Below are 19,210 nucleotides of genomic sequence, written 5' to 3'. Positions count from 1 at the left end.
GCTGAAGAATTGCGACATGAATTTTCAGATTAGAGTACTGGGCAGTTATTAACCTGCCAGCTGGAGAGAGCATAGCTACTTCCTTTGGAATACATCAATGACAACACAGTTATTAATTTCTGAAATACAACAGTGCAGTTGCAAATATTTAGAGCACGACTGTGTTCGTTAAAGAGTAAACACAGACACCACATTTCTGTTACTTAAATCTTTCATATGCCATCCGGAAGGAACCAGTCACATGAGAAGGTGCCCTTCAAAGAACCAATCACCAAACTGGTCACTAAGCTTCGATTTGCATAACACAGATTTTAAAAAGAAAAGCCAACATTCAGGGATTTCTGTATCCTCAGTATTTAGCATGGCAAGTGAACAAATCTTGATTTAGCTGGTAGCAAAAGGCTGATTTCCTGTAGTGGTGTTAACAGCAGGTCCAGTGGATTCAGATGACGGTTCAAGGTAAAACTGGGTTTGTAGACTTGTGTTCTAACAACAGTGAGCATCTCTTAAGATCGTGATTAGTTTGCACTAATTAGGCTCCACATAGACTGCAAATGGAGCCTTTAACAATTGTTTCCTTCCGATAGTTGCAAATTGACAAATTCCAAAATCCTCTCCCATGGTCATGCGTGAGTCACATGTGATTTTTCTTTTAATGGCTTAAAAGTACCAAATTAACAGGAGAGAAAAAGATCTCTTTTTGCATGTTGCAACTTGCATGAAACAGGTCCCAGTTGCCCCAAAAGGAAACAACAGCAATAGGACACTGGTGTAAATTTAGCATGTGCCTCAGAGATGGAGTGACATAAACAGCCTGGTGCACAGGAGAAAGGTGATTGATCTCCAAACCTTGGTGAGTGCTTGCAAGCTAGCACTGTTTTCTGCTGACATATGCATCAGCGTCAAGAACGAGATGGTTAATGTGACACATTTTGTAGTGAGTTTAGCAGTATGAGTGCTTTTAAGTTATTTAAGTTAAGTATTTAGAGGGAAATAAAAAGTGTTTTAGGATTTGGTAGGAGCTGATCCTCCTGAACAATTGCAGCTATTAAGGGGACTGGATACACTGAATTTGTCATGTTTGTTTTGCACATGAATTTACAGCTGAAAACCCTTGTCTTACCTATAAAATGAAAATTAGTCTTCCATCAAATGGTGAAAGCTGAAAGAGAACACTTCTCCCAGGAGGGCTCATTAAATCTGATTTTACTTTTATTACGTCAGAATAAAGAAGAAAGACTTTCCTATATGTCGTCTCAGATGTTCGTCTGATTGGAGTTACAGTAATATGTCCCTACCCAATACAGTTGTGCATCATTTGGGGTCTGACAGAATATCATAATTTTAGGAGGATTATTATATCACTCCTGCAGAGGTGTGAGAACGTCAGTCAGTGCACAGATCGTCCAGGTGGAAGGACCAATCCCCATGTGGTCTTGTTAGGGACGTGTTGTTTGTTCGCAGAGAGAATTCACATAATAGCGTCCTCCTTTCTAAGAAGACAATGGTTAGTCCTGTACACACTGTTCCAATATGCAAAATAACTGTCACAGTAAATCTAGAGAAAGACCAGTCATCTCGTTTTTCTCCAACTAATGGTAGGAACCTGTATTTTTTTAATTAAATAAAAACAAGGGGTAGCATTGTGTTCTGTACAGTGGGTTGGTGCACTTGGCAAAATGTTTTCGCAAGCTTGCTGCTGTTTAAATATAAGAATGTCTGCTAATAATTTTAAAAACATCAAAACTAAATACCGGAATATGGGCGGCACAGTGCCGTAATTGTTAGCACTGTTACAGCAAGTTTGTCTGAACCTCCTGCTCAAATGTGTGGAAGATCACAGTGGCTTCTTCCCAGTGTCCAGAGACATGGCTGTTAGCTGAATCACTCTGTGAAGGACTTGCAGACAGAAGAACTTCACTGATGTAGCTGTACTTCAGTTGGATTAATAATTGTTTATCTTTGATTTCTTTTCTTTTTTTAGTCAAATTAGGAATTTTTGAACAAAAACATTTTTAAATTGCTGAATGTCATTATGTGGTATAGTGTGCCACCATAGTGTGCCCACAGCTGCTGTAGGTACTGCCGTGATCCTGGGTTTTTGACTTTGAGTTTTTTGGGATTTGTTCAGATTTCGCATGTTGGTTCCAAGGTTCAATTTCATTTTTATTTGTGTCTTTGTGCAGTTATAATATTTGTGGTTTAATTTTGAATTAATTGACCTGGTGATGTTGTGGTTCCTTTTGATGTCATTATTATTCCACTCTGCCCCCTTTTCTTTGGTTTTGGTGTTCTTACCCTGTGTTTCCTTGGCTTCATTTTTTGACCTCAGATGCCCTTCCTCTCCATGCATCCATGTTTTTACAATCACATCTGACAGTTTAGACTATCTCTTGGATTTTCATTCAGCATTTTGGTCAACAATACAGGTTTGATATCAAAAGTAATCTGTGTGCTGTTCTTGGTGCATCACTAATACATGATATGTATGTGATGTTCAGCCCACATATCATACCTTCCTGTTTGCAAATATGATTTTAGTTGTCCTTCCTGCTTCTATTAAATATGATGTTGGTAAAATTTGAGCCTATCACTGCAGAGGAGTCTTGACTATCCCATTGTTAGCTCCCGTCTTTTCCCGTCTCCATGGGTACTCGTCAGTATAGCAAAAATACAGTGTCGCTAGCAGCACCAGGAGCAAATTGGAAGGTATGAAGTGATCATGGGCTGAACATTCATTTAAAGAAAAAACATTAATGTCAAGTAACCGCAGTGGTTAAATATCTCTCTATTGTTAAATGTTTACTCCAGTTGAAATGAAACTAATGACTCCAGAATTGAAATATTCTTCTGCTGCTTTTATGAAAGTGCATCTCACGCCTTTTGTTCAGTGTAAAACTGCTGCAGTTTCTAGTATCACTCGCCTAATCGTATGTTATGTTCATTTCAGTGGTAGAATTAACATATACAATGCATAACAAATTTATTACATTACCATATTGGACTACTTAAAAACACATAAAAACAAGAAAATGCAAGACTGTCAAAAACTAAAACTTTCTGACCTCCTTAAACTGAATTCCCCTTTTTATACCCACAATTGAGCCGTCACACTAGACTAAGTCAGAAATGGAACCTTAATTAAAAAACTTATGATTTGCTTTTTATTTATTTATTCAGCTTTTTTGTAAAATAAATAAATAAATACAATTCAAGGAAAACAATAATGATAATATATCAGCATTCAAAAAATGATTCTGATTAAAAAGTTTGTACATATTGGTGGCGTAATCATTACAGGAATATAAAAAGTGCTTTTTAAAATTAAAAATACAGTTAATTTAGGGGAGCTGTGACATAAACCTTACAGTGGGTGATGGTCTGATATGTTTTTCAAACACAGTAACTTTAATTAATTAATCAATTGTTAGTCCATAAACGTGGCGTAATCATGAAAAATAGTTACTACTATTTATTAGACTCCATCATGATGTATTTGGAAACACTTGTTTTGTCTTACCTGCAGTCACAGGGATAGGGACATTATTGATTATTTGATCATACCAATCAACTAATCAATAATAAATGCTTAAGTTTAATAACAGTTACATTCACTGGTATTTTGTTAGCTTTGGCAGTAAGCTGTAGATTGTGTGTCATTATTTTTGAGGTGCTCTTACTGTATACCAGATTTTAAGCAATGCCCAACACACCGGTATAATCTAAAGAACTAAACTCTGTTTTCACAAACTAAGCAGTACTCTAACAAAAAACATGATGGAAAGGAGCCTTCGAAAGTGTTGACAGAACAATAAGTGATGTATTTATCCTCAAATATGAAAGGATCGAGTGCATTGTTTGTGCAAGCTTTCGTTTTGAAGGAACGCGCTTATTGAGATAAAGACGTCTGTCAGCTCGAGCAAACCTCAAGTTGCCGTTATCTGCAACAACATCTTAAATCTGCTACTGTGTTTGCTTCATCTCTCCCCGCGCCGCTCTTCTCCGCTCAACCTTTTCCGTGGTTTTTATCCTGCATTCCCCTTTCCAATCCGTTCTCCTTCTCATTTTCCTACATCAGCACCTTTTCCTCTTCTCTCTTTGTTTCCCTCACTGATTCTGTTCCTGAGTAAGCCTTTTCAGTTCCCGTGAGACTGTGTGAAATTAGCTCCTGGCTGCTGGGAGTCGTAGAGCTGTGTTGTGTGAGATGGTGGGGGTGTCAGTGAGTAGTCCCGGTATTCTTTACTGCTAACTTTGATCAGACATAAGGCACACTGCTGTTTTTTTCTGTTGTGTTTTAATATAAAAGCAAAGGAGTGCTATAGTTTTCCAAAGTGCTGTCCTGCTTGAACCCCATCTTCCTTACCTCGAGCAGCAGCAGTGCTGTTTTAAAAACATTCTGCACAGATAAGAAATCTATTGGTAAACAGGAGTGTCCCGTTTTTTGGCTCAGTGCAGTGTTGTTTCCTGTACAGGACGCACTCAGCTGTGATAAATATGATGAATGTGGTATTTAGTAAAAATGTCAGTGGGAACTTTAGTGGGAATGGTATTTACTTGAACAGAACAAACTGTCTGGCAATATTTTAAAATTTAAATGCACAAATGAAGCCTGTTTTATGTTTTGTTTTTATTGTGACCATAGTGATAAAAGGCTTAGTTATAGTAAATTGGTCTTTGAAATTTGAAGAATTAAACAAAATGCATTGTGGCATAATTTAGGGCTCTGTGAAATGTGTTTTGCAGACCAAAGAGCTCAGTTATATACTGAGAAAAATACTATGTGCCCTTCCACTACTACTTTGTGTACAAAAATCTGCCTTGCATATTTATATTCAGCATTAACAACAAGATTTTTGTTCATGCTGCAAAAGTATCAGACTTTGTGTTCATGAAATCCACATAAGCCCTAAAAAAACCCACAACCCTTGTGCTTTGACTGTTAAAGTGGGGGATGTATAGCATTAATAATTCTTATTTAAAAGCGCCTATGCAGTGTTTACTGTAAAAATAATTTGGCTGGCCCTTAGGAAAACCCAAAGGGTAAATATTGCAGATTTTATTATTTTAACAAAGTGCTGAACCAACAGATATTTTCTGTTCCCATGCAGCAAACTTCAAAACATTGTGGGAATTTGTCTGGGGCCGTGCGTGGAGGCTTTGTCTGCATGTAGGCTATTTGACTTGCGTTTAGTTTGGCAAAGCCTCAGAGACAGGTGAGTATCTGCACAAAGACGTACACATAAACAGTCGCACGCAGTGAGATGTAAGTGCTCCTTCCCATGAGCTTCCTTTGAACATTCTCCTGGCATTTACTCTGTGAACACACAGTATAAAACAGTAAAAAAGACAGCAAGTGTCAGAATGAAGGCAAATGAGAAAAAGATGGGGAACGAATGAAAGTAGAAGATGAGCACAGCGATCCTCTGACTGGTTCGGTACTGCTCGAACATCTTAAGGGAGGAGGAAACTCTGCAAACTTACAGAGTAGAACTGAGGAAGAAGAGAAAAGGATTAAACAGAGCAGAGTAATGTACTTGGAGTAAAGAAAGGGCATTTATCTCTCCCTCCTCCTGAACTCTTCCCTTGTTTCCTCAGTGGAGCAGACAGATAAGAGGGTTTGTGTATGATTGGCTTAACACTTGGCCCTATGCCACTGCTGCGCTATCACTGTGGGATACCATCAGGAGCTGAGGGATTCTGTCAGATGGGATGGTGTTTAAAAAAGATTGGATAATTTTGTACATGAAGTTAGCTGACTGAATTTGAATCAGCGTATTTGAATGCTGCGTGTGAACCTGAGCTCGAACATGAAATGCCCAATACACACAGATGTAAGCCTCCTATCATGGTCCCTTTCACTCTCTATTTTTTCTTTGCATAATTTCCTCGATTTTTTTTTACACATTTTCGCTGTGAGACTGAATAGATCTCCCTTTATGGCACTAGCTCTCTTTGAGAGTGAAAAACAGAGTTGCCATATCACTTCATTATGACAGCTGTAACCTTTTGAATCTTTTACTTTGGAACCTTTTCGAAGCCCATCAGTGCAAATGTATGGCGTCAGTTACTGCCACTATGGCTTTTTATTACAACAGTCTCACGCTAATGTTACAAATTGAAGCTTTCTAGTAGAAACCAAATAAGAGCGAGCATTGCTCTGCTGTCTTCCCTATCAGTCTGTAAAACACTGAGAGATTAAACCGAAACGATCACAGCAAAGTGTTAAGAGAATTTCATCCAGCAGCTGAAGAAAAATACAGCTACTTAGGGCTGGGCGATATGACCCAAAATTCATATCTCGATATTTTTTAGCTGGATGGCGATATAAGATATATATCTCGATTTTTTTTTTAAGCCATAAAGTAAGAACAAAAAGAGAGTTCTTAGTCAAAGCTGTGTCCCAGATGTCACACAGGCACTTTTATTAACATACAGCACAGATGTACATGAAAAATTACTCAAAATTAAATTATGAGCATTCATTAAATAATAATGCTCCATAAATAAAAGAAAACAAGGTTGTTTTTGTGCTAAACAAAGAGCTCACAATTGTGCAGTCAAAATGTAAACTAAAAGACGCTGAGCGTAATAACAAAGACAGACAGATTTCACAGCTGCTCTGTTCCCAAGTTTTACTGTGTGACTGATAGCCTGGAGTTTGAAATCCGCTTCATAACCACCTCTCTTACAGGTGCCATTTATGGTCCTTATACACACACAATACGGTAATATTACGTTGATGCACAGTACGTATCACTCCGCGAAGCTCCTCGGTAGCCGTAATGCGCCGACAATCTATCAAGCGGTGCAGCTCCGTAGCTTACCAAAGTCGTACTCAAACATTTTTGACAGATTGCTGAGCGCCGTGTACCACATAAAATCAGTTCGCGGCCATCAAGCACAACCAGAATTCATACATAAGGCGCGCTATCAACTTTTGAGAGAATGAAAGGATTTTAGGGTTAGCGCTGTTAGCTCGTTAGCATGTTTAGCTCGTTAGCACGTTGGCGCCGTCCAGCCCCACGCATGGGGCGATGCGCAGTAACTCGTTAACGGAGATTTGCCGTGTCCGTCTTGTCGCTGCCTGCATGTGAAGCGATGGGGGAGGAGGGGGAGTTGTCTTCAGTGAAGGCGAGGCGGAGTAACGTTGCGTAGAGACAAAAGTGGACGAAAGAGAGGCAAACTTGCGGCTCCACAACTATAATTATAACGTAACATAGACTATATCGATATAAAGGATATTGTCACATCTTATATCTCGTATAAAAATATATCGATATGTTTTAAAAACTCGATATATCGCCCAGCTCTACAGCTACTGCTTTGTTTTTTCACACCAAGAAGAGGTTATGGAAGCATGGCAGACCGCGGCAGAGGAAGTAATTCATCATCATCATCATCTAGCTTATGGCTGTACGCTCACTAGTGGAGCTCACTTCATAGATAAGAAAAATCAAAGAACCACACAAGTTAGGGACTGATTGCAATTCAGTTTTTCAAAAGCCTGACTTGCCAATTGTGTTTTCCTTTCTTTGTAAGCACTAAAGTTAAGAGCTTACACGATCTATGAGGGAAAAATTAAAGATTTTGGTCACCAGCCTATCGATCTGTGCACCTCTGACCTTCACTGAAAACAATCTGTTCTGACATACTCGCTGGCTTGTTGAAACAACAAGTCCCTTAATGCTTCTGTGTTGCCTGCTTCCTCTGAAAATGAAGGACGGCAGATCTGTGGTAGTGTCAGGCTAATTTACTAACATGCTGTCTTATTTATTATTTATTGAACTGTGTCCACTAGCTTGTATCTCCCCTCCACTTAGACCAACCTAGATCTATGTCGACCTCGATGCCTGTGGTTTACATGCTGGCTGCTGTGACATGGAAACAGTTCATGGCATGACACTTAGCTAGGCATGTGGAGAAAATCTCTGAGTCACAGCAAATTCATTTAGACTCCTCTGTCATTGTGTTTAACACAAAACTCATGCTCAGCCTTTTTCCTTTTATCTTTGTCACTTACTGACTGCCAATTTTACAATTTTTTGGGCAGTCACTTGTTTGTCCTCTTACAAACTTAGTGATGGGGACGCACGAATACCCGTTTTTTCTTCACAAAGCTTTCAAAGTTGGCACATGCTGTACCAGACATAAGTAGACACGACTGAAAAAATATAATATCAAACAGCACCGAAATGAAATTAAACGATTATTGCTAAAGAGATTTAGTGGTGAAAAATGTCTTGCTCATTCCTCTTTGTCAAATCTCAGAACAGCTCCTTTATTCCATTTTATATTCTAAACATTGTATACAAACAAATACATCACCACAAGGAAATTATGGCAGTTTTTAAAACTTTTAGATTTTGAAGAGAAACAATACAAAATTGTGGATTCTATCCATCTAACCATTAATTTTTCTGCCACTTATCCAGTTCAGGGTCGTAAAGAGGCTGGAGCCTATCCTAGCTACGAGTATCACAAAATAATCAATAAGGAAAATGAATTGCTGAATTTAACTCATCTTCTCTACAAGATGGGACATTTTTTTGTGTGAAAGACACAAAAATGACAAGAAGGTGGCGTTTGAGCCAAACGAAGCTTATGTTTAAATTAATAAGGATCTGTGCTGCCTGCTGTCTGGGTGCTCGCCTGTTAGCCCGTTCTTTCATCCCTTCCACTTTCCCACGCTGTCAAACTCAATACTGACATCCAGTCATCTTCTTGCCTCCCTTCTTTGAGCCAATCAGCCTCTGCCCCATGTGGTTTAAATCTATGCTCTCCACCATTCTCCCTTTCAGACTCTCATTCATGCAACCCACCTCCTCCCCACCCCTGATTCACCCAAGTCATTCGAAGCTCCATCCAAGCCTCAGTATCCATCTTCACTAGCACCAGCGTCTAGACTCCAGGGGGTCCTGTCCTAAATCGTATTACTGCTGGGATTCTGTTCTGCCATGACGGGTCATCAGAGTCTAATTGCCAAATATATTGATTAATTTCGCTATCTGAACAAATCATGTTCAATTCTTCAAAATGATCTCTCCTTATTGAATTGATCTAATTTTGCATGACAATGCTAAATAGCAAGAGATAAAGGCGCTCCAGCTCCAGCTGGACTTATGTTACATTCCTCCCATTATCTTTTTACAGTCATAGCAGGAAAATAGCTCAGTTCTACTATTTAACGCAAGCCTAAATATTCAAAATACTGAGTCTACCAGAACTACAGTGAGAATATCACATAAATAGAATCTGATACTAGGCGTAAACAGCAATAATAATCACTGCGAGGAAAGACTGTTAGAAAATGTGCAGCTCTATTCCCGATTTATGAACAGCTACTCTCAGATTTTTTTCTCCCTGCCTTCGAGTGAGGCCTTCGGGTGCAGCTAAAACTGTTTCTGCTCTCTGATTAGTTTCAACAACATTTTGTACAAACTCGTTCTGACAGAGAATGCAGTTACAGCCTTTAGCATATCCTCAGATCAAATTTGTTTCAACTTTTTTGGCATCAAATAGGATACATTTTGGATTTATGAATGTGCACGTTTTTAAAGTGAGTGCGAGTGTACATACAGAAGAACATTTTTCAAAGATTTTTTTGTTTTTATGTGTGGTCGTTTTTTGTTTCCTAATAGACAGTTATTTTCCTACATCCAAAGCAACCCTTTTTCTCTCAACAATCATCCTTCCTGCCACTGTGTTCTGTGCTTGTCACTCTGGTCTGGTTGCTGTCAGCAGGTATATGCAAAGAGTGCTCTTCCACAGGGCTCCATCATCCGTCTTTTGCCTTTTTTTTTTCGTTGTTACTTCAAACTAGTTGTCCTCTTATTCTTCTCACTCTACTCAGTGCTCAATGCTTTTTTTGTTAAATTGACTCCTCTCTTTCCATTTTCCACTTCTTCTATCATAATTGAATCCTTTTCATGTTCAATATCCTGAAACTGAAAGAAAATATGGGGAGAAAATGGAATGAAGCTTTTTCTTTGGGGGGGGAACTGTTGGAGGAGGAGATAAATCTGCAGAGAAGATGGCAAGATATTTTGAATAACACACTCCTCAGTGAGGTTTTCCTCTCATTAACGTGAAAAGAAAGGACAGAATGAAGAGGAAGCAGATTTTTGATGTCGGCTTCCAGCCATATTGTTCAGTTTCTGGATCTGAAGGGGATAGTGCTCAGCAGTATAAAAAAATAGCACAAGAGCAGAGAGGAAGAGAGTTGATGAATGAGGGAAGCTGTAAAAATAGAAAGCCAAAGGGAGAAGGGAAGGGAAGCATGCAGAGAGAAAAGAAGTTGTTTGTCTCAGTTTAGAGGAGCTGGACTGGCTGTGAATGCACATGTTATCACTGGTAGGTCAGGTCTTAAATAATTTTACAGGCTGGACAGAAATCATTGTTCTAATGATGAAGCCATGTTTATTTTAGATGAGTTGTGTGTGCGCGCGTGGGTGCAAAACAGGGAGTGAGAGAGAAAGAGAGGCAGTAAAGGCTGACTACCTTCCAATAATATAAGGGGAGGTGTGTGTGTGCGTCTATGTGTATGCGTGTGTGTGCATGTGGGGTATCCTCCTCCATCATCTTCTGAGCAGCACATGTAATATTCAGTGTTATCCATGTGTTCATATGAATGAGATGCTGCCTGTCAATCTTAAGGCTAGAGACTCAAATAGTGGATCGACTCCGGTGGACCTTTGCTTCAGGAAAGCAAACCCTCCTCTCTGTTCTTCTTCTGTTCTCCTCTTTCTTTTTTGCCCCTCACTGCGTTGCCTTCTCACTCTGTGCTCCAAACCTTTTCCCTCTTCCCTGTCTGTCCATTTCTCGTCTCGTCGTCTTTCTTCTTTAGTCCTCGTCGACTATTCTGCTTCCTCTCCTGCTCTCCTCCTGCAAAGCATCTCATAATTGCCTTCATATTTTCTCTTCCTGCATGTGCTTTAAATCCTCAATTTTCCCAGTACAGCTTTTTGTTCCTCTTCTCCTGATTATATCTTCATTTTCTCACATCGTCCATTTCATAGCTCCATTACGAAGAAATAAGGGTTGAATGGATATGCAAACAAGGGCTCTCACTTGTGGAGGCTACTATTGCCTGTTAAGAAAAAAACCTATTTAACAAGCTTTGTCAGAAATTTTGAGAAGGTATATAATGTGCTTCATAACGTGCTAAAATCTATTTATCCTTTGATTTTCCTTTGCTCATCCAGTTCGTCATTGCTATAGGGGTCAGGTGGGGGATAGAACCCAACCGAGCTGAAACAGACTATCTGTTGCAGACCTAACACATAGAGACAGACAACATTCACGGTTATGGTCAATTTCATGCAAACACCACACAGAAGGGCCCCAGGCTGGATTTAAAAACCCACGACCTTCTCACTTTGCTGCCCTGCTGAAAATATCGATATGGAGTCTAAAAAAGGTTAAACTGTAGTCAAACTTGTATGATCAAGACAGTCTCTTTTTGATTAATCTCTTTGAATTCTCAAATTTATATTTTGAACAGAGCACTAACAGTGCTCCAGCCAGCACACAGTCTCTTGCTAGCTGTCCCAGCTACAAATAAGTTGCAAAACGTACCTAAATGTGTTCATAATAACCCATCCTGCGGCATAAGTAGTGGTGCAGTCAGTTTAGAATTTGCTCATGTCACTAAAATGCTTGTATTGGTTGGGCTCCATTTTAAAACTTTTAATCCAAGTAGTTTGTTAAGTGTGTTACAGCTAATTAGTTTTCATATTAATTCATCACTGTTGTGATAATGACCCAGAAGGCTTCATAAGCCCTTATAATCATTTTATTTTCAGTTGTATGGCTTTAAATCCACTTGAGGTGATATAAATTGTTAATGGAAGGTCATTTAACATTTTAAATGCAGAGATTAGGGTTTTTTTTAATTTGTTAATATCTTTTGTTGATACATTTGTATAGTTTGGAGAATTGTAAAATGGTTTGACTTGATTGAAATGTTAAATACAGGGAGTGCAGAATTATTAGGCAAGTTGTATTTTTGAGGAATAATTTTATTATTGAACAACCATGTTCTCATTGAACCCAAAAAACTCATTAATATCAAAGCTGAATGTTTTTGGAAGTAGTTTTTAGTTTGTTTTTAGTTTTAGCTATTTTAGGGGGATATCTGTGTGTGCAGGTGACTATTACTGTGCATAATTATTAGGCAACTTGACAAAAAACAAATATATACCCATTTCAATTATTTATTTTTACCAGTGAAACCAATATAAGGCAAGGCAAATTTATTAGCACAATTCAACAACAAGGTGATTCAAAGTGCTTTACAGAGACATTAGAAACAAAAACAAATAAAAAGCATGATTTAAAATTGATTAAAACAAGCAAACAAACAAACTAACTAAACACACACATTTCACACCTGTTCGCGCGATCTGAACCCTTATCGTAAGGGGAGCTACCAGTCCTTCTGTGGACGAGCTACTTTCTATTTTAAATTCCCTGAATTTAAAATACTCTCTAGACCCAGTCTAGACCCAGCTGGGGAGCTACCCAGAGCTCTAATCCCACTTAACAAACAAACAAACAAACAAACAAACAAACAAAACAGTATATAAAATCAAAACAGATAAAATCAGAAATAGATAAGATCAGTAGTTAGTGTAAGTTTTGAAATTTAAGCTTAAAAGTGTGGATTTGGTGCTTTATTCAAATGCAGCTGAGAACAGGTGAGTCTTCAACCTGGATTTAAATAAACTGAGTGTTTCAGCTGATCTGAGGCTTTCTGGGAGTTTGTTCTAGATATAAGGAGCATAAAAGCTGAATGCAGCTTCTCCGTGTCTGGTTCTGACTCTGGGAACTGATAAAAGACTGGATCCAGATGACCTGAGGGATCTGGAAGGTTCATACTGGGTCAGGAGGTCACTGATGTATTTTGGTCCTAAACTATTCAGAGCTTTATAGGCCAGCATCAGAACTTTAAAGTCTATCCTCTGACGGATAGGCAGCCAGTGTAAAGACCTCAGAGCTGGACTGATGTGGTCCACTTTTTTGGTCTTAGTGAGGACTCGAGCAGCAGAGTTCTGAATGAGCTGTAGTTGTCTGACTGATTTTTTAGGTAGACCTGTAAAGATGCTGTTACAGTAATCAAGCCTACTAAAAATGAATGCATGGACTAGTTTTTCCAGGTCCTGTTGAGACATCAGATCTTTTATCCTAGAAATATTCTTGAGGTGATAGTAAGCTGATTTTGTTATTGTCTTAATGTGTTTTTCTAAGTTTAGGTCTGCATCCATCACTACACCCAAATTTCTCGCCTGGTTTGTGGTTTTTAGATGTATAGATTGAAGTTCTCTGGTGACCTGTAATCGTTTTTCTTTGGCGCCAAAGACTATTACCTCAGTTTTGTTTTTGTTTAGCTGGAGAAAATTGTGGCACAACCAGTCATTAATTTCCTCAATGCATTTACCAAGAGCCTGTACAGGGCCTCGGTCTCCTGGTGACATTGTGATATATATTTGTGTGTCATCTGCATAGCTGTGGTAGTTTATTTTGTTGTTCTTTATAATCTGTGCCAGTGGGAGCATGTAAATGTTAAACAGAGGGGGTCCCAAGATGGAACCTTGGGACATCTCCACATTCACAAATATACATTTCTGACATTCAAAAACAAAACAAAAACAAATCAGCGACCAATATAGCCACCTTTCTTTGCAAGGACACTCAAAAGCCTGCCATCCATGGATTCTGTCAGTGTTTTGATCTGTTCACCATCAACATTGCGTGCAGCAGCAACCACAGCCTCCCAGACACTGTTCAGAGAGGTGTACTGTTTTCCCTCTTTGTAAATCTCACATTTGATGATGGACCACAGGTTCTCAATGGGGTTCAGATCAGGTGAACAAGGTGGCCATGTCATTAGTTTTTCTTCTTTTATACCCTTTCTTGCCAGCCGCGCTGTGGAGTACTTGGACGCGTGTGATGGAGCATTGTCCTGCATGAAAATCATGTTTTTCTTGAAGGATGCAGACTTCTTCCTGTACCACTGCTTGAAGAAGGTGTCTTCCAGAAACTGGCAGTAGGACTGGGAGTTGATCTTGACTCCATCCTCAACCTGAAAAGGCCCCACAAGCTCATCTTTGATGATACCAGCCCAAACCAGTACTCCACCTCCACCTTGCTGGCGTCTGAGCCGGACTGGAGCTCTCTGCCCTTTACCAATCCAGCCACAGGCCCATCCATCTGGCCCATCAAGACTCACTCTCATTTCATCAGTCCATAAAACCTTAGAAAAATCAGTCTTGAGATATTTCTTGGCCCAGTCTTGACGTTTCAGCTTGTGTGTCTTGTTCAGTGGTGGTCGTCTTTCAGCCTTTCTTACCTTGGCCATGTCTCTGAGTATTGCACACCTTGTGCTTTTGGGCACTCCAGTGATGTTGCAGCTCTGAAATATGTCCAAACTGGTGGCAAGTGGCATCTTGGCAGCTGCACGCTTGACTTTTCTCAGTTCATGGGCAGTTATTTTGCGCCTTGGTTTTTCCACACGCTTCTTGCGACCCTGTTGACTATTTTGAATGAAACGCTTGATTGTTCGATGATCACGCTTCAGAAGCTTTGCAATTTTGAGACTGCTGCATCCCTCTGCAAGATATCTCACTATTTTTGACTTTTCTGAGCCTGTCAAGTCCTTCTTTTGACCCATTTTGCCAAAGGAAAGGACGTTGCCTAATAATTATGCACACCTGATATAGGGTGTTGATGTCATTAGACCACACCCCTTCTCATTACAGAGATGCACATCACCTTATATGCTTAATTGGTAGTAGGCTTTCGAGCCTATACAGCTTGGAGTGAGACAACATGCATGAAGAGGATGATGTGGACAAAATTCTCATTTGCCTAATAATTCTGCACTCCCTGTACTTTTGTTCTAATAACTGCAAGATTTCACTGTGTGAACAGGCTTATCGGTTGCTCAGCTTCTCACTCTAAATCAATGTGTTGCTTTTCCAAATGTGAGCATGTAGTATCTAAAATTTATGTAAAGCAAATCTGCTGCCTCTATTGAGCATTCTTCATTCCTGCAGTACAGTAATCTGACGCAGTGTATCCCTGAAATCCACTCGCTGCTCTGTGCTATCTGTTCACAAAGCTCATATATCAGCTTCACAAGGCACTGATCAGATCCCAGATCAGTCCTTGTCTCTAAGTATAATGTTGCCTAAGGAAAAGAGCAGAGACTTGGTGGAGACGGAAAGGAAGATGAGGAGGGGGAGAATTAGAGACTATGGGGAAAAAGATGAGGGTGGGAGGATGGGAATTCGGCAAGGTTCCAGAGCCATGAATAAAATGCATAAAGTACACAGTAAAATTTTAATGCTGTTTAGTTTCCACTGAGAGGCCAGATTTGCATCCTCATCCCCTGATTATGACATCTTCAGTCAGCACTCCAGGCTTGGCATTGCCCATTTTAATGTTAATGTGAGTGTTTGCACAAATTCACTATTACTCGCTTGTGAGAATAGGCATATACACACACATACACACTCACACAAAACACACACTTTTCAGAGAAGGTTACTTCTGCTGAGAGAAGCTAATCGGGCTGAAACCATTCCCGCTTTGGTTCCTTCTGTCCCTTTTCTTGTCACAGATTTCCTAAGGAACCTCCTATCAGATAATATCAGGCACATCACATTAAACTGAGAAAAAGAAAATGAGCTGACCTGGTGAAGTCCTACTAGACTGACTGTGAGGTCATCGTAACAGTGAAAGATTATTTCAGATCTTCCTTAGAAGCAGACCAAAAGCACTGTTTTTGTAGCTTTAATAGTTCCCCCCACACTGATAGCCTACAGGGCGCTTTACAACTGGCTCACCAAAGGATTCAGTCTGTCTCACTGGATAATCTGTCAGAGCCTAACAAACGAAAAGACAGCTTTTATTTATTTAGTCAGTTTTTGCACTTTGTGTCTTTGTGTTTTAAGTTGCATCTTCATATACAGTGCTGTGAAAAAGTATTTGCCTCCGACCAGATTTCATCAGTTTTTTCCATATTTGTTGCTCTTACATGTTTCAGGTGATCAGACTAATTTTATTATTACAAAAATATAACCCAAGTAAATACAAAATTGAGTTTTTAAACCGTGATTTTAATTTATTAAGAGGAAAAAAACCCAAACCTAGCAGGCCATCTGTGAAAAAGTAATTGCCCAACGTAAAAAGGTGAAAAAGTAATAAGGAAGGGGGTATATACTTTTTCACAGCACTGTACATATATCGATTCTGTAGACGAAGAGCAAGATTTTTGGTGCTTGAGGCATTCTGTTTTATATCTACTGTCTGCTCGTAGTCCAAGTTCAATTGATTGATAATGTCAGACTGTCTAAAAGTAGTTAAACAGTATATGTCGAGCGTAAAAGACGGATTGCTTTTGCAGCAATGTGGTTTTATTGAATATGAAGACTTTCATAAAGTATACTTAAATAAAAAAAAAAGGTTTTCTAGGTTGCAATGGCTATACTTAGTCAGATTGTATGGATCAAATTGGGGTGCATACAGCCCAATTTGATTGTAAATGAATGTGACATCCTCGTGTAGAATAAACATTGAGGTACCATGGCAATACAAAAGAAGTCAGCAGCCCACAATTACTTCATGATTGTACAATAACTAATAAAATAGAAATGACATTGAGAAAGAATGAGAATAAAAATCTGGTGTCACACTGGTGAAACAATTCTCAGCCTTTAACTTTTATATGAGCATGTTCACAATCCCATTTCTTATTGTTGTTATTATTGTCTTATTGTCTTTGCTTCACTGTGTTTCTCCTGTTGCACCATGTATCATACTGAGCTTGAATATTTTATAGCAGAGTCAGCAGAGCTCAGTACATTTTAGCTGTGACCCCTTCATAATATTATGTTTTTCATTTGAATACCTAACAGTCTCCTCTAAGTCAAGGGTCAGATAGGGTGAACTGCCAGGGGAATTTCTTTTGCCTCCACAATCCTGTTGAGAGACCTGTTAAACTGCAGTTCTGCAGCAATTTACACTGTGGCTAACTGACAAATATCCCACTTTTCATGCATTAAAGTGTTTATATGCCACTTTGATTTCTCAAAGTACTCCTGTTAGTACTGTATATTCAAAATGAGGAACTGGAAACTATGTTTTTTCAGTACGTAATATATGCAAAAAAAACATATTCCTGACTGAAATCTGACTTAGAGATGAGACCCAGAATAAACAGCACAGTCATACATATAAATGTATTACCTACAATATCCTAATTTGTTGTTTTCACTATATTCATTGCATTTCCTCATTGGCATGGTGCCCCTTGTCCTTCCCTGGGAAGACAGTTAAAACACTGCTGCTACGTTTTAATGTATCCTCTAGCTCCTAAGCTTAATGAAACTACTCACTGCAATTTGAAGGTGTTTGCACAAAAACATGTAGTCAGTTAACCATAATTAAAATAGAGGTTGTAAATAAACTGTAATATGAACAGGTGTATAATAAAAGAATCCAATTTTAAGTGACAGCTGTTATGCTACATTTTTAAATTGATTTTTAATTGAACACCTCAAAAAAGACTTAATTACACAGATATTTTGTGTGAGCGTGTGCGTATATGTGTGTGTCAGAGCTTCTGCAGTGTTCACAAGTTTGGACACAACATGGTTAACAGGTTTTTTCCTGAGACTCGCTCCTGAAAGTTCCACCATCACCTCCAACAAAGACGATATGATAATAACGACACAGTTTTATGTCCTTGTAATCACTTTAAAGGGTTTGAATGACATTGGGGCAGTGTCGCAGAGAGCTAAACAGCCAGTTAATGCTTTTGAGATGAGCACAATAAAATATTAATGGGGGTCTTGGGCAAGGAAAGGTCATCACTGTGACTGAAGCTGAATAATAAGAGAGCTAGTAGCAACACTGTGAACCTTAAGTGACACCAGCTAGAAAACAGTGGAGGCTCTTCTCAGGCAACAGCAGCTCAGCTGCTGTCCTCTGTTGGATACAGTTAACGCTCTTATCTGTTGTGAACTTTTGTTTGTTTTTTGGGGTTTTTTTAGTCACGGGTAAAATTTGTCTCACTAGAAAATACAGAGGAGTTCCAAATTGTAGATGGTACAGAAAACAAATACAGTGATTCTACCAAAGCTGAAGAAAAACAAATGAAAACCGTTAGTGTTACTGACTGCAAATAACCCATTGCAAAGAGGCGCTATAATCCATCATGATGTTTGTGTGATTTTTTTGTACACAGGTGTAAGAAAAGCGAAAATACTGTGACTTTAACAAAAATAAGAAAATGTCTTGAAGTTTAATCAGGTTTTAAATGTTATTTATTACAGATGACAAGTTAGCTTCTGGATTATTTGAAGAAAATTCAAAATAACTACATTTTTTATGTTTTCAGACCACTTTAAGTGATCTTAGGGCAGGGATGTCAAACTCATTTTACATCATGGTCGAGATGCAGCCCACTTCGACCAGTGTAAAGATGTTTAACTTATGTTTAACTACACATTTAATCCCTGAGATATGTAAAAAAAAAAAAGTGCATGATACATGATAAAGAAATGCTCCTATAGTAAATCAAAGAATTATACTGTAACTCTTAAATTGTAAGAAATAAATGTGTGAAGTTACATGTTAAAATTAAGTTTATTAATTAAAAAAAAGTTAAGATGTAAATGATGCAAAGTCCAAAATCTATGCCCTCCCTCCTGGTCCTTATTTTTGGACATCCCTGTCTTAGGAGAAAGAAGGGATTTAAAAATAAACTTTTTCAATCTCTTTTAAAATTTTTGTTCATCTGAACTAAATGTCTATAAGGATTTAATCTAGCTGACCATCTGTTTCAGTGCATTAAGATATGTCCAGCAAGAATGGGCTCTGCTTGTGATAAAACTAGCCCCTCAACAGCATTGTTAACACAGGCAGCCAACAAAACATGAAAGCAATCTTCATTTGATCATAATACATTATTATGCTGCTCAACAACTGCTGTTAGTCAGAGAGCAGCTTGCGTACCGACCCTTAAGTCTACTGACTACCTCTTATGTTTTTCCCCGACCAGAAGTCTCAGTCCACTCAAAAATGTTGTTAGAAGAATCAAAAGTAAAGCAAGCAGCTCGTCGTCTGCTTCTGTGCGTTCGGTTCCCGCCACAGCAGGCCAAATTGAGTTTAGTGAAAGAAAGAAAATACAGGACTACCCATCTAGCCT

At 38.8% G+C, this 19,210-nt stretch overlaps 1 protein-coding gene across 1 annotated transcript in view; it reads left to right on the top strand.

Annotated features, from left to right (window-relative positions):
* Positions 1 to 19,210, top strand: part of spock1 (SPARC (osteonectin), cwcv and kazal like domains proteoglycan 1) — a 122,365-nt gene that overhangs the window by 50,550 nt on the left and 52,605 nt on the right. The gene's annotated exons all lie outside the window — the stretch shown is intronic.

The sequence above is a fragment of the Diplotaxodon limnothrissa genome, linkage group LG2 (assembly GCF_057381915.1).
Source record: "Diplotaxodon limnothrissa isolate DT_005_m linkage group LG2, D_limnothrissa_male_GT1.1, whole genome shotgun sequence".
NCBI lineage: Eukaryota > Metazoa > Chordata > Actinopteri > Cichliformes > Cichlidae > Diplotaxodon > Diplotaxodon limnothrissa.
Note: the sequence above shows the minus strand (reverse complement) of the source record. Positions and strands in the feature narration are given on the sequence as shown.